The following is a 13,562-nucleotide window of genomic DNA, read 5'->3' as shown; positions in this document are numbered from 1 at the left end:
ATCTATTTCATTACCTGTCAGGTAGTGTTGTCGTTTTAAAACTATTTCTAACAGTTCAATGTTAGTGGGAGGTTTGGCTAGCATTACAACCAGGTTCAACCCACCATTGTTGGTTCGTAAAATGTCCTTTACGAAGTCATGAATATGGCGTTTGTTATCTACAATCCGTTTCTATACATGTTGACGTTTGCTTTTGTTGTTGTTCAGTGTTTTTTTTTTCTTTTTTTCTTATAGTTAATGTGTTTCCCTTAGGTGAAGCTTATTACATGGATTGTTTTGCTAAATCGAATTATTACTACTGAACAGCGGTAAACCACTGTTTTTTCTTTATTTGAGTCCTTTATTGCTATTACCTTCACAACGTTTGTATAAGTTTTGGTTTTCAAATATTTTGGACTTGAGCAAAACTGTCGAGACGTTCATTGTCAAAATACGCATAATGTGCAGTAAAATTTGTACTGTTAATGTTATTGGTCTTTCCTGTTTATAAAACAAAGTTGGAATCTTATTTTATATTTTCACATGTTTCTTCAGGCGCTTGTTACAATAATGTAACACATCGTTGTCAATAAAATGGAATTTTATGCGACTGGCATACAAGTGAGAGGTTTATCTAGCTATAAAACAAGGTGAAATCAACCATTTTCTACATTAGATAATTCCTGTACCAAGTCAGGAATATGACAGTTGTTATCCATTCGTTTGATGTGTATAAGGTTTTGATCTTTGCCATTTGATTCAGAATATTCGTTTTGAATCGTTCTCGGAGTTTGGTATTTTTGTTATTTTTTTAAAACTTGTGATCTGCACTTTCTTTCATTTGTGTGATTTTGGAATAAATGTATTTATTCAATAAATTAAAAGATTTTTTAAATAGTATATATGTGTATATGTTATAAACAGTTGGAATATACATGTAAAGGTAAAACTTAAAACGCAGAAATTTTTCTATGTGAAATCAATTACTAATCTGATGGCTTAAAGGACAAGGTATGATAAGGGCCGTTTCTGCCCCCCCCCCCCTTTTCCAGAATTTTAAAACTTTGAAGTTGAAACCCATCACGCCTGTGTAATGAACTGCAGTATCTCATCGTCCATGTAGAACCTTATTTTTAGGTGTTATGTACTCAAATATGTTCAAACTGAGACCTTGAAAAGCCCTAAACGACGAAAAGTGTAAAAAATCTACAATTTCGTCATGTTCGGAGACAAAATTTGACATCAGCGCCAACGTAGACCATCTTGAAATGTTCAACCATCAACTGTACTCTTATGTATCTTTCACATAATAAAATATCATGGTGGTCTACGTTGGCGCTTATGTCTAAAAATTTGAAAAATAATCCGATTGTTTACATATTTTGACAAGTCATTACAATACGTCAAAGTGAACGGCATGGGTACGAAATTATTCCGGGATCCATAATTGATCAGAATATCACGTACGGATTGTTTTATGTCATATCCAGTCATCAAGACATGTTACTCTCTTAAAGAAATATGTTGTACGTAAAATTTGAACCATAATGACCAAATTAGTCTAACACTGTGCATCCAAATACAGAGTTGTGTCCCTTGAAATATGGTGAATTAATTTTTATTCATTATAATATTCAAATATTCAACGAAATCTTACAAATGAATTTTATAATAAATTCTCAATATATTCAAACTCTTTTTGTAGTTCTGAAGAAAATCATTTCATCAAAACGTATATATTTTGCACTTTGAAGTTTTCTATTTAACCATCTACAAAAAAATAGATGAGAAGTTGATACTGAAATTAAGTTATTTCCACTTACACTATACTGTAAATTATGTATTTCCAGCCTATTCATATATCGGTACACTAATGTTTTTTCTTATATATGTGTCAGAGCACTCTTTTGAAAAGATGTAATCATAACATAAAAGTACACATGTAGCATTCATTTGACTCAGATATCAAATAAAACATGCTATAGCGAAATTACTTTTAACATATTTTACTTGCATAAATACAAATTGGATAAGACCCATGGCAAACAAACTTATGAAGTATGCGCGAAAAAAACATGTGTATTTGTTTGCCATTTCGAATGTGTATTTTGTTTTGTCTTGAGTTCTATGTAAGTGACAAAATTTCATGCCAAACCTATACCGATTCCTGGAGTGCACTGGTACTTCTTACCTAGCTGTTTAATGCACATGTAAACTATGTCCTCTTAATACTATTTCACATTCCCCCTTCCCCTCACGGGACAAAATGTCGAGCACATTCGTTAATTTAGATCTGTCCGTCCATCCATCCGTCCGTTCGTCTGTTTCTGTCCGGACATATACGTCTAGCTATCTCCTTTAGTTTTTGACCTAAAAAGTTTTTTATTTATAATAGAGGTGTGTATGTCTACATGGTTTTGATTTTTTTATAAAATTTTCTTTAAATGTCCGGTATGTTTGGTACAAACTATATATATATATATAAAGAGTCGGTTATCCTCCTACAGTTTTTATGATACAACTTTTTAAAATACCTAATAGGTTTATTGTACACATAATTGAAATAAAATTGCGAATGGAAATGGGAAATGTGCCAAAGAGACAACAACCCGACCATTGAAAAAAACAACAGCAAAAGCTCACCAACAGGTCTTCAATGTAGCGAGAAATTCCCGCACCCGGAGGCGTCCTTCAGCTGGCCCCTAAACAAATATATACTAGTTCAGTGATAATGAACGCCATACTAATTTCCAAATTGTACACAAGAAACTAAAATTAAAATAATACAAGACTAACAAAGGCCAGAGGCTCCTGACTTGGGACAGGCGCAAAAATGCGGCGGGGTTAAACATGTTTGTGAGATCTCAACCCTCCCCCTATACCTCTATAGCCAATGTAGAAAAGTAAACGCATAACAATACGCACATTAAAATTCAGTCCAAGAGAAGTCCGAGTCTGATGTCAGAAGATGTAACCAAAGAAAATAAACAAAATGACAATAATACATAAATAAAAAACTACTAGCAGTTAACTGACATGCCAGCTCCAGACTTCAATTAAACTGACTGAAAGATTATGATTTCATCATATGACCATCAGGCACAATCCTTCCCGTTAGGGGTTTAGTATCATACCATCATAACATATATGAGAAGAACATAACCCGTGTCATGCCAACAACTGGTTTTTGAATAAATGTGTTTAGTTCCGATGCAAAGACCCTATAAGTGAATCAATATTAACGCCAAAATATGCAATCTTTAATGACCTGACAACAGTATTGTAACTATATCCCTTCTTAATAAGTCTATTCAAAGGTTTTGTTAGTTTTTGAGGTGAATACTGACACCTTTGTGCTTTATAAAGAATATTTCCATAAAAAATTGGATGTGAAATACCGGAACGTATAAGAAGTCTGCATGTTGAGCTATATTTACGAATGATGTCCTTATACCGATGATAAAATTTAGTAAATGTTTTAACTAGTTTGTGATATCGAAAACCCTGGTGTAATAATTTTTCAATAATACATAAATTTCTCTCATTAAAATCTAAAACATTGTTACATACACGAGCGAATCGTACAAGTTGAGATATATAAACACCGTAAGATGGTGACAAGGGAACGTCACCATCTAAAAATGAATAATTAACGATAGGAAATGAAAAATCATCTCTTTTATCATAAATTTTAGTATTCAGCTTTCCGTTAGTGATATAGATATCAAGATCGAGGAAAGGACAGTGGTCATTGTTAGTATTAGCTTTATTTAAAGTAAGTTCAGCAGGATAAATTTCTTTAATATACATACTGAAGTCGTCATTATTGAGAGCCAAAATATCATTCAAATATCTAAAAGTATTATTAAATTTGTTTATCAGATGTTGTTTCGATGGGTCTTTGCTTATTTTTGTCATAAATTGTAACTCATAGCAATACAAAAACAGGTCCGCAATAAGTGGTGCACAGTTAGTCCCCATTGGAATTCCGATAATCTGACGATACACGAAATTCCCAAAGCGAACAAAAATGTTATCTAGTAAAAATTCAAGGGCATATATAGTATCAAAGCATGTCCAATTGACATAGTTTTTTTGTTTATTGCTACTAAAAAATGACCTAAAAGAGTTTGAACATATATATTCACATTCTGACTTTTTAAATGCCCATTTAATTAGGTGTGTGAATTTTTTCTTAATGAAAATGTGAGGCAATGTGGTATACAGGGTAGAAAAATCAAAACTTTGAACAGATTCAAAATCACCAATATAAGCATGCAATTTATCAAGTACTTCCAACGAGTTCTTGACACTCCAAAGTAATTAATTCCACTATTTTCGAAGGCCTTATTTGAACAATTTATTATCAGATTTTTAATTGTACCAAGTGTGCTGGTAAGAAGAATAGACAATTTAGTAGTGGAACAATGGCTTGAAGACGAAATAAATCTATATTTGTAAGGTGTTTTGTGTAGCTTCGGAAGCCAGTACATAGTTGGGACTTTCATTGTATTTGGCTCTGCTTGTAAAGCGGTAGCTAAAAGTTTATGTTTGTTACAGATGTCGTTTTCTGAAAATGGAGTCAGTTGGAATGTTGGTGAATTGGTGATTTCTTTTGTCAGAACCTCAATGTAAAATTTACGTCAAACAATAATAATGTTATTAGCAGCTTTATCGGCCGGGACAAAAACAAATTTCATGGCTAGTTCTTTTAGTTTATGTTTGATACGAGAAATAGGTTTTTTGTGGTTATTGTTAATAGTAAAATGTTCTTTAAAATGTTGAATAAGTATATCAACTATCTTCATTACTGAATTAAAAAAAGAGTCCAAAGACTTTTTGTCAGCTTTTTCCCGTTTTATCCATTTCATACAGTAAGTATGGAGTGAGTCGTGGATGATATTACGACACTCATTCCAATTAATAATTGACAGGGGACGATATTTAGGTCCTTTACTGAGGAATGATTTTAACTCTCGGTCTTGAACGATGTTAAGATCTCCTGTTATAACATGGGAAATGGGTCCATAAAGATATTCGGAGGTACTACAATTACATGAAGTAGGTGTATTTTCAATGATATTAACATCTTTACACAGTTGACTATAATTAAACACAAATTTCCGGGTAGATTTCTTGTAAATATAACAAATAAGAGGTAGCTCAGTATTGTCAAAATATCCAGGAATTTGTTCTTTAACAGAATGGTCGTTAAATATACCGGCAATATTTACAAAATCAAAACCTTTATTGACATACTTTATTTTAATAAAATGTTTTTTTATGATCTTCAGGGCGATCAATTTTGGGAAATAGTTTAGAATAACAATATGCCATAATAATTTGAACAATTTCATACTTAGGACTGCTATATGAAATTGTGTTGCAATCCTCCAAAATTTTATTTAACTTATTAACCGGTAATGAACAGAGTTTTGTTAGCAGATAATGTCTTCCGTTGTTTTTTTTTAAATAGATATTAGGTCCGAAATATTGGTATGATTAGTCCGAAATTTTCTTTGATTGCGATTTGTTCTACGGCCGTGAGAACGGTTTTTACGAACAGTTTTAGAAACTATATCCAAAATGTTAACGGAATCGGTTCTAGATATATTACCAATTCCCATGATATTATCATTAAGACCGAAAGGGTAGACTGTTTGTAATTTTTTAATCCAATTTAATTCAATTATTTTCCGTGATCGTACAAACTTTGAATGAGATTCACCAGGCTGCTTATTTACTATTCTAAAGGTTGAACTGCTAAATATTTAAAAGGATGGTTGTGCTTCTTAAGGTGTTGGTAAATGATACTTTTGAATTTATTGGGTCTTTTAAAACGATACAGATGTTCTTGAGTGCGTTTAGATAAGTATCGTCCAGTTTCTCCTACGTACTGAATACCACATCCCGGTTTGTTTCATGTGAATAAATAAATAATACTGTTTGTTTTTCAAGTTATATCAGTTTCAAAATTCAAAGTAAATGTGCGACCATTAAACGTGGACCTTACCGTATTGTTGGTGGAAAGACGGGGACATGTAAGTCATTTTTTGGCATGACACTTATCGATAGAAGGGTAACCACGATTTTTATTGTTAAAAATGTTAGCATGTGTTGCTATCAGATTTTTATTATTCTTCAAATATTCTAAAAATGTCAGATTTTTGTACTTAGTCAATATTTCTTGCTACTTAAAAAACAATTAGGGTAGTTGTTAAATATTCACCAAAAACGGTAGTTGAACTTGTTTTCCCTCTCACTTGCTATTGAAGGCACAATTTGCACTACTAGTACTACAGTTTAATGTCCCTAATTCAATAAATAAGATTGTTTCAGTAACTTCAAATATTTATTCAATACCGGAAAGGTTGAACTGTGTGACTACTACAGCCGATTTCATTGAGTGTGAAGTCAAAGGTAATATTTTTAGTTAGCTTGCTTGTTAGATGAACCATAAAGTCATTGTTAGGTCAGGTTAACTACGCTCCTTTAAGAATATACTAGTCCAGCAGATTACCAATCTATCTGTCTGATGGACTATGCTACTTCGAAAGGAGGGTAGTAAACCTTACATAATAATGACTTCGCGGTTCAGCTAACAAGCAAGCGTACCAAAGATTTTACCTTTGGCTTCACACTCAATGAAATCGGCTGTAAATCTTGAAAGTTAAAACCTTTTGACTGGACATTCAGTCCTGCAAGTGAAGACATTCAGAATGAATATAATAAATAGATCAACATTGAAAGGAGAAATTAAGGTTGAAAACGAGTGCACCCGCACGAGTTGGGATCGAACTCACAACATCAGTGTTGACTGGCTAGTGATTACAGATGTAACTTCTTAGACTACTCGGCCACCGAGATCCTTTAATGAAGTATGTCTACGTTTCTAATCAAATTCTAATGTTTTGGGGTTTCATGAAATACTACTTACCAACAACTGTTTCATTAAAAAAAGCATAACATTTTGGATAAGATAAGGACATGTGGTATGATTGCACATGATACTATACACCGGCGATCAATGTGCTAATTTCAGGATATATATCGTAGAAATCGTGATTTTTTAGAGAAGCTTGAAGATGTTCATACCTCTTTCGTCTACATATCTTAATGAATTTTTAACGTCTTAAACCTGACCTCATCGAACACTTTGAACTTTGTTTTCAGCATTTCAGTCTTTAAAATATTGTCTTAAAAAGTTCACAGTGTACGATTCTTTAAGTGACAAACAATGACATTGTACAGGCTATTTATATTTGCTATACATACTGTATAAATCTGATATTGAATCTTCAATAGTAGTTTTAATCCATTTGGGTTTTTCAATGTAACGATAATTATCATGTAAATGTGAAATGCTATAGTCATAACTTCAACTATTATTTATGAATTATAAGTGTGCTACTTCTTATATAACTTAAAGTTTTTTTATGCCCAAGTTATGGGCATTATGTTTTCTGGTCTATCCGTCTGTCTGTTCGTTCGTTCGTCCGTTCGTCCATCTGTCCCGCTTCATGTTAAAATGTTTGGTCGAGGTAGTTTTTGATGAAGTTGAAGTCCAATCAACTTGAAATTTAGTACACATGTGTCCTATGATATGATATTTCTAATTTTAATGCCAAATTAGAGATGTTGCCCCATTTTCACGGTATACTATACTGGGGACACATTCTTGTTTGTTTTAACTATTAACTTGTTAATGTTTATACTTCTTATTATTATGTGACAAAATTATTTGTATTTATCCTTTTTTTAATAAACCGACCATTTTCTTGATAGCTATATTTTATTTAACATGTTTAATACTAAAATTGAGAATGAAATGGGGAATGTGTCAAAGAGACAACAACCGAAGGCCACCAATCAGTCTTCAATGCTGCGAGAAACGTCCACACCCTGAGGCATCTTTCAGCTGGCCTCCAAACAAATATATATACTAGTTCAGTAATAATTGACGTCATACGAAACTCCGAATTGTACACAAGAAACTAAAATTAAAAATCATACAACACTAACAAAGGTCAGAGGCTCCTGACTTGGGACATGCGCAAAAATGCGGCGGTGTTAAACATTTTTTTTTGAGATCTCAACCCTGTTTTTGATAATAGCATATGATTTAATATTTACATCATCAAGATGTAATAATTATGCCAAAAACCTACTTCGGTTTACAAAAAAACAACATTATTTAACCGTTGCTAAGCACTATTTTTGTTGCTAACTTTTTATCAGCATGATATACAATTGACTTGCTTTCATTTCTTACTGCTAGTTATTCTTGCAAGTATTAACCAATCTAACCCGATTTTACTCTAATTTGTACAATTAAAAATCAAAATTTTTTTTGGTAGTTCAATTTAATTTCCATCTTTTTCGGCTGTTGCTAAGCTACTTTTAGGTTGCTATGGTCAATTTCATTTTCTTGAAAAAAATAATGATGACTCAGACATCATATATATGAAAGAAAAATCATTTACAGTAGCTAAATCTTTAAATATTGCTATATTTATACCTCATATGGCCGAAATTACAAATTTTTGAACCGTTGCTAGGCAAAATTTTTGTTGCTAGGTTGTTGCTAAGCATTTTTTTAAACTGAAATTAAAGTGACTTTTCATTTGCAAACTCAAGTTAGTGTTAAACAAACAATATTATTTTGAATTATGCTAATGTGTAATGAGAAAGCGATGCATATGTGATAATTTGGCTATTTATTTAAACCGTTGCTAGGCAACCTTCCTTTTACCGGAACATAAACAAATCATAGTTTTGAATAGTTTCTATACTAAGGCTGTCAATGATGTATATATAAACTTATTTGGGGAGGGGGCCAAAAACGCCTCTTATCATACCTTGTCCTTTACAAATATGAAGATAAATTCATAATTTTAAAACATGATTATTAAATTATATCGTATGGTACTTATTCTGTTTTACATTTAAAAAAATCTTTTTACAATATATAATGTCAACTTTCTATCTTACTTTGTCAAAACTATCATGTGTGTGAAGCAGACGCATAATATGTAAAATAAGGTTTTCAAATTAGGTGGGCGGAGCTTATAGTTCCTTAGTTGCTTTCGTGTAGAATAGATTAGAAAAATATAAACGGACTGCATATTACTATTTTAAGTCCTGCTAGGAACTTCTTTATACTTATACAAGATATTTACGTGATACGAGATTTCATGGCGGCTTCAAATCAAACAACATTTATGACCGATTGTTTAATAGAAGGAGAGAAAATACGTAGAAGAGAACCAATTTCGTATGAGACAGATATATCAGTCTTCATGTTGATCTGTGTGATTATTAATCTAAAGTGGACTTCTGTGTGTATCATTTATGATAAGGAGACAGGTATGTCAGTTTTAATAGAATAAATGTATTTACAACATCTTTCCAATTCCTTTGTTTTAGGTCAATGTAATATTTTTTTCTTAAAAACTTGACTTCATTCGGGGAAAATGAAGTTAAGTTATCATTATCTTATAACTCAACTCTCCGCTATGTCAATTCAGAGTAAATTTTCGATTGTTTCTTAATTCATTCAAATAAACTTGGATCACCTGAAGTTTTAATTGAATAGCCTGTTTAAATGTATCGCCCTTATCTGAACCACATCGTCTTAAGAACTGATTCCTAGTTTGAGATGAGTTGTGTTAGTCCGGAAAATTACATGTCAAATAGATCTTAATTATCTGCTCTACAGAACATAGAAGTTGAATCTATCATTTCAAATCAATTATACATACTTAAAAGAGTGCTGCAGGTATAATAAAGTAGTAAAAAATACTTACTTTAGTACAGGTTGCAGTAACAACCAACACTGTTTATAATCAACAATTGTCAATACATAAATAAACTCTTCATAGATACCAGGAATGCCAAATGCTTGATTTTTTTTAAGCCAAACGCCCGTATCATCTAGAAAAGATTCATCAGTGACGCTCAAATCAAAACGTTAAAAAGCCATATACACTATAAAGTTGAAGACCATTGAGAACCTAAAATAACGTACTATTTTGCCAACTTATCCAATGAAATTCCTTGTTAGGTACATCTTTTACTGGTAAAAATTACCTTAGAAACCTTTTGGCTATTTAGATTCAATTTGATTATATATAGATTTTCGTATGTTTTGGCTACTAAATTGAAATTGTTGATTTCTGTTCAAGATAAAACAACAAAAGCGCATTGAAAATACTGACATGCTTGCAATTTGTTGTACACAAATCAATAAGTTTTGAGCCATAACTATTTTGGCAACAATTGTATTAGGGCTATCTTAATAAAGAAATATTATCATGCAGCAATATTAGATCAGAGTTCATGTGTCTCATTGTTGTATCGTCTATGTCATTTTAAAAAAATCAAGAATATTAAAACAAATATTTCATCTAGTAAAATAAAGTATTGTTTTATTCTTGCATTATGCTCTCCTGTTAATGAATTGTGTATAGTTTTTTTCTGAAAATTTTAGCATCTCTGATTACTTATACAAAAGTGTTTTTGAAAAAAAAGATCGAAAGAAACCAAGACAACAGATTATCTTTTAAACATGTGAATTCGGGTGAAATTTATAAATAAACTCATACTTATACTAAACTTCAAAGTTGTCCATTGAAGAGCGGATAAAACCAAAATTACAAAAAATGTAGTCAAAGTCGATCCAGGAATCAGTGCTTTGCCGTATTTATTGTGCAGACTCCGTGTCAGCAAGTATTTGCGTTTACTATAAAGTGCTGCTTGTGTAACCAAGAACCAGCAAATGTTTCACTTTGGTTTGACTGGGCCAGGGACAAAATCTACAAGTTTTGCTATCGAGACGATCACACTTCGACGAGACCATAGATGCGGTTCGATAAGATCGACTAGGGATCAATGGCAGTATCAATTATTTGAAAATAACAGTCACTGAGGTTATAACTCGATCAATAATGTGAAATTTTCTTAATTTAGTAGACCTGTCACTGTAAAAAATTGATATATATATATATATATTTGTATAGGCTCCAGCTTTAGAAACAGTCCTTCTATGAGTCGGATATATAAATAAAATGAAATCAGTCGTATCATACTGTTTAAATGTAATAAACAGCGTACATGACTTATTTATTTTAAACAGTTTCTCAATTAGAATGTATTTTCTTAAATTTTTGTGCAACCATCCTCTAATTACAGAATCAAAACGGCACGTTGACAACCAAAGCAAATTAATCATTTATTCAACATGTTTCACTTTGTTTGTTAAAAGAACATCAAACGACTTTTCTCGATATACTTCATTTTATTTATCTAAATATGCCATTTGTTTAATAGAATACATTAATTTTCATTAGTGGCGAATATTCTGAAAATCTTCTTTTAATGACTTATTGTTTTTGTCATTTGTTTTCTTGTGTTGTATCAATTCAATAACTACAATACAGTCGTGTTCATTCTTATGCTTTTGATGCATTTCCATTCGTCGTGAGTATAATTTATACACAAAGATACTCATCCTTATATGAAAAGAAAACGTTTTACATACGAGAACGTAATTTATTTAATAGTTGTAATTGGCTCTGAACTAGCTTTAACTAAGATAACTAATATCGGTGCTTTATGACTATTATTTTTATGTAAGTTGTGTGTGTGTGTTTCGTAACGACCTATTGGGATAAGTCATTAGCAACTAATCTTTATAGTTAGTCCTTATGTTCAGCCGGTCATATTGTCTAAGATTCGGTGAGGGTTAAAAACTCATAAACATGTTTAACTCCACCCCATGCTTTATAGGTCTGCCCTAAGTCATAAGCTTGTAGTTGAGCTATTGTCGTTGGTTCATGTTTGTCATTTTTGTTTTTCGTAAATTGTTTTGTTATAAATCTGGTCGTTAGTTTTCCAATTTGAATCGTTTCATACTTTTTATGACGGAACCTTTTTATAGCAGACTAAACGGTATGAGTTCTTTTTCATTGTTGAAATTTGTATGTTGGCTAATGATAGCATATACTGTGGATTCATTTTTATTCGTTGGATGCCAATTTTCATGGGTTCCGTGGGTACAGGTGAACCACGAATTAAAAATTACAACGAATAGCATATTTTCAATAGGATTTGTATTCAAAGATTGGCAAAACCACGAAATCAAATATTCACGAATATGCAAGTTTTCTGCAATCCACGAAAGTAGATTTCCACTAAAATAAATGAATATACAGTATTTAAGTCATTTGAACTAAGGTAAATAGCTGTTGCAATGGTATAAATCCACATCACCATATTTTTTTTTATATAAAAAGTAAAATCACAAAAATACTGAACTCAGAGGAAAATCAATTCGGAAATTCTATAATCACATGGCAAAATCAAATAACAAAACGCATAAAAAACGAATGGACAAGAACTGTCATATTCCTGACTTGGTACAGGCATTTTCAAATGTAGAAAATGGTGGATTGAACTCTTCCTTTGTTATTAGATAATTTCCAAAGGTCAAACGATGTACATTTCCTAATTTATAACGAATACATGTGTTTTTTTATATTATATATATACAACTGTTCTATTAGGAATAAAATCAAAGATGTGTTAATCGACAGCATGGTTAAAAGGTATGCATACGAAAGAATTTTTTTCCAAATAAAGCATAAATACAAGCGGATTATAAATTCATTCTTTTTGTCCATTATTACACGTTAAATCTCTTGGTTTATAATTTCGGATTTTTTTTCAATTCACTTCACTGATTTTGAAATGACTGTTACAATATTGAAGTATGCAATATATCTCATGGTATTCTAATGAAATCTTATAATTATCCAATTAAATATACTCACCCCTTTATGTTTTCTTTTACAATTTTCAATTTCAGAAAATGAAGCTTTGCACTTTCATGAACGTCTATCACATTACGACATTTTTGCTGTAACCTACGATATGGAGGAGCTAACATCTTCTGACATAGATGATTTGTTAGATGCAGAGTCAACCAATTCACAGAAGATTAAATTCATAGTGTATTGTCATTCACAATTATGTGAGAAGTTTTTATCACAGGTAATCAACGCAAGTCTTTTTCACCTCCACTTTTACATTGGAAAATAGATATATAGATTACTTAATAAGGAAATGACTTTTTTTACAAACATTTTCCTTACGAGTCCTTATGGAACGCACAAATTAATGGATCCTTACGTTTTGGCCACTTTTATGACCGATTTTGGAATTGTTACAAGTTATTACGAGATATATACAGTTTATCAAGGGTTGTTACAAGTTATTACTATGTATAAACGGCAAAATTCCACGATTTCTAACGATATCTCAAGGATATCTACGAGCAAATAACGGGCATGTTGCGATCTTTTTAAGGAATGTTATAGTTACGTATATATTACAAATGTTTCTGTATTAACGAAGCTTTTCAGTGTTAATTATGACCTGTTATGTGTTGTTACTAATAGTAACGAGTTAGTTACGAGTATGTACCAGTCTTTAAGATTTTAAAGCTTTTATACCTTTTTTCCAACTCGTAAACAATACGTACGAAATAAGCTACCCGTTTGATGTTGGTAGTAGCTTATTATATC

This window comes from Mytilus galloprovincialis, chromosome 7 (assembly GCF_965363235.1).
Source record: "Mytilus galloprovincialis chromosome 7, xbMytGall1.hap1.1, whole genome shotgun sequence".
Taxonomy (NCBI): domain Eukaryota; kingdom Metazoa; phylum Mollusca; class Bivalvia; order Mytilida; family Mytilidae; genus Mytilus; species Mytilus galloprovincialis.
This window is presented reverse-complemented; position numbering follows the sequence as displayed.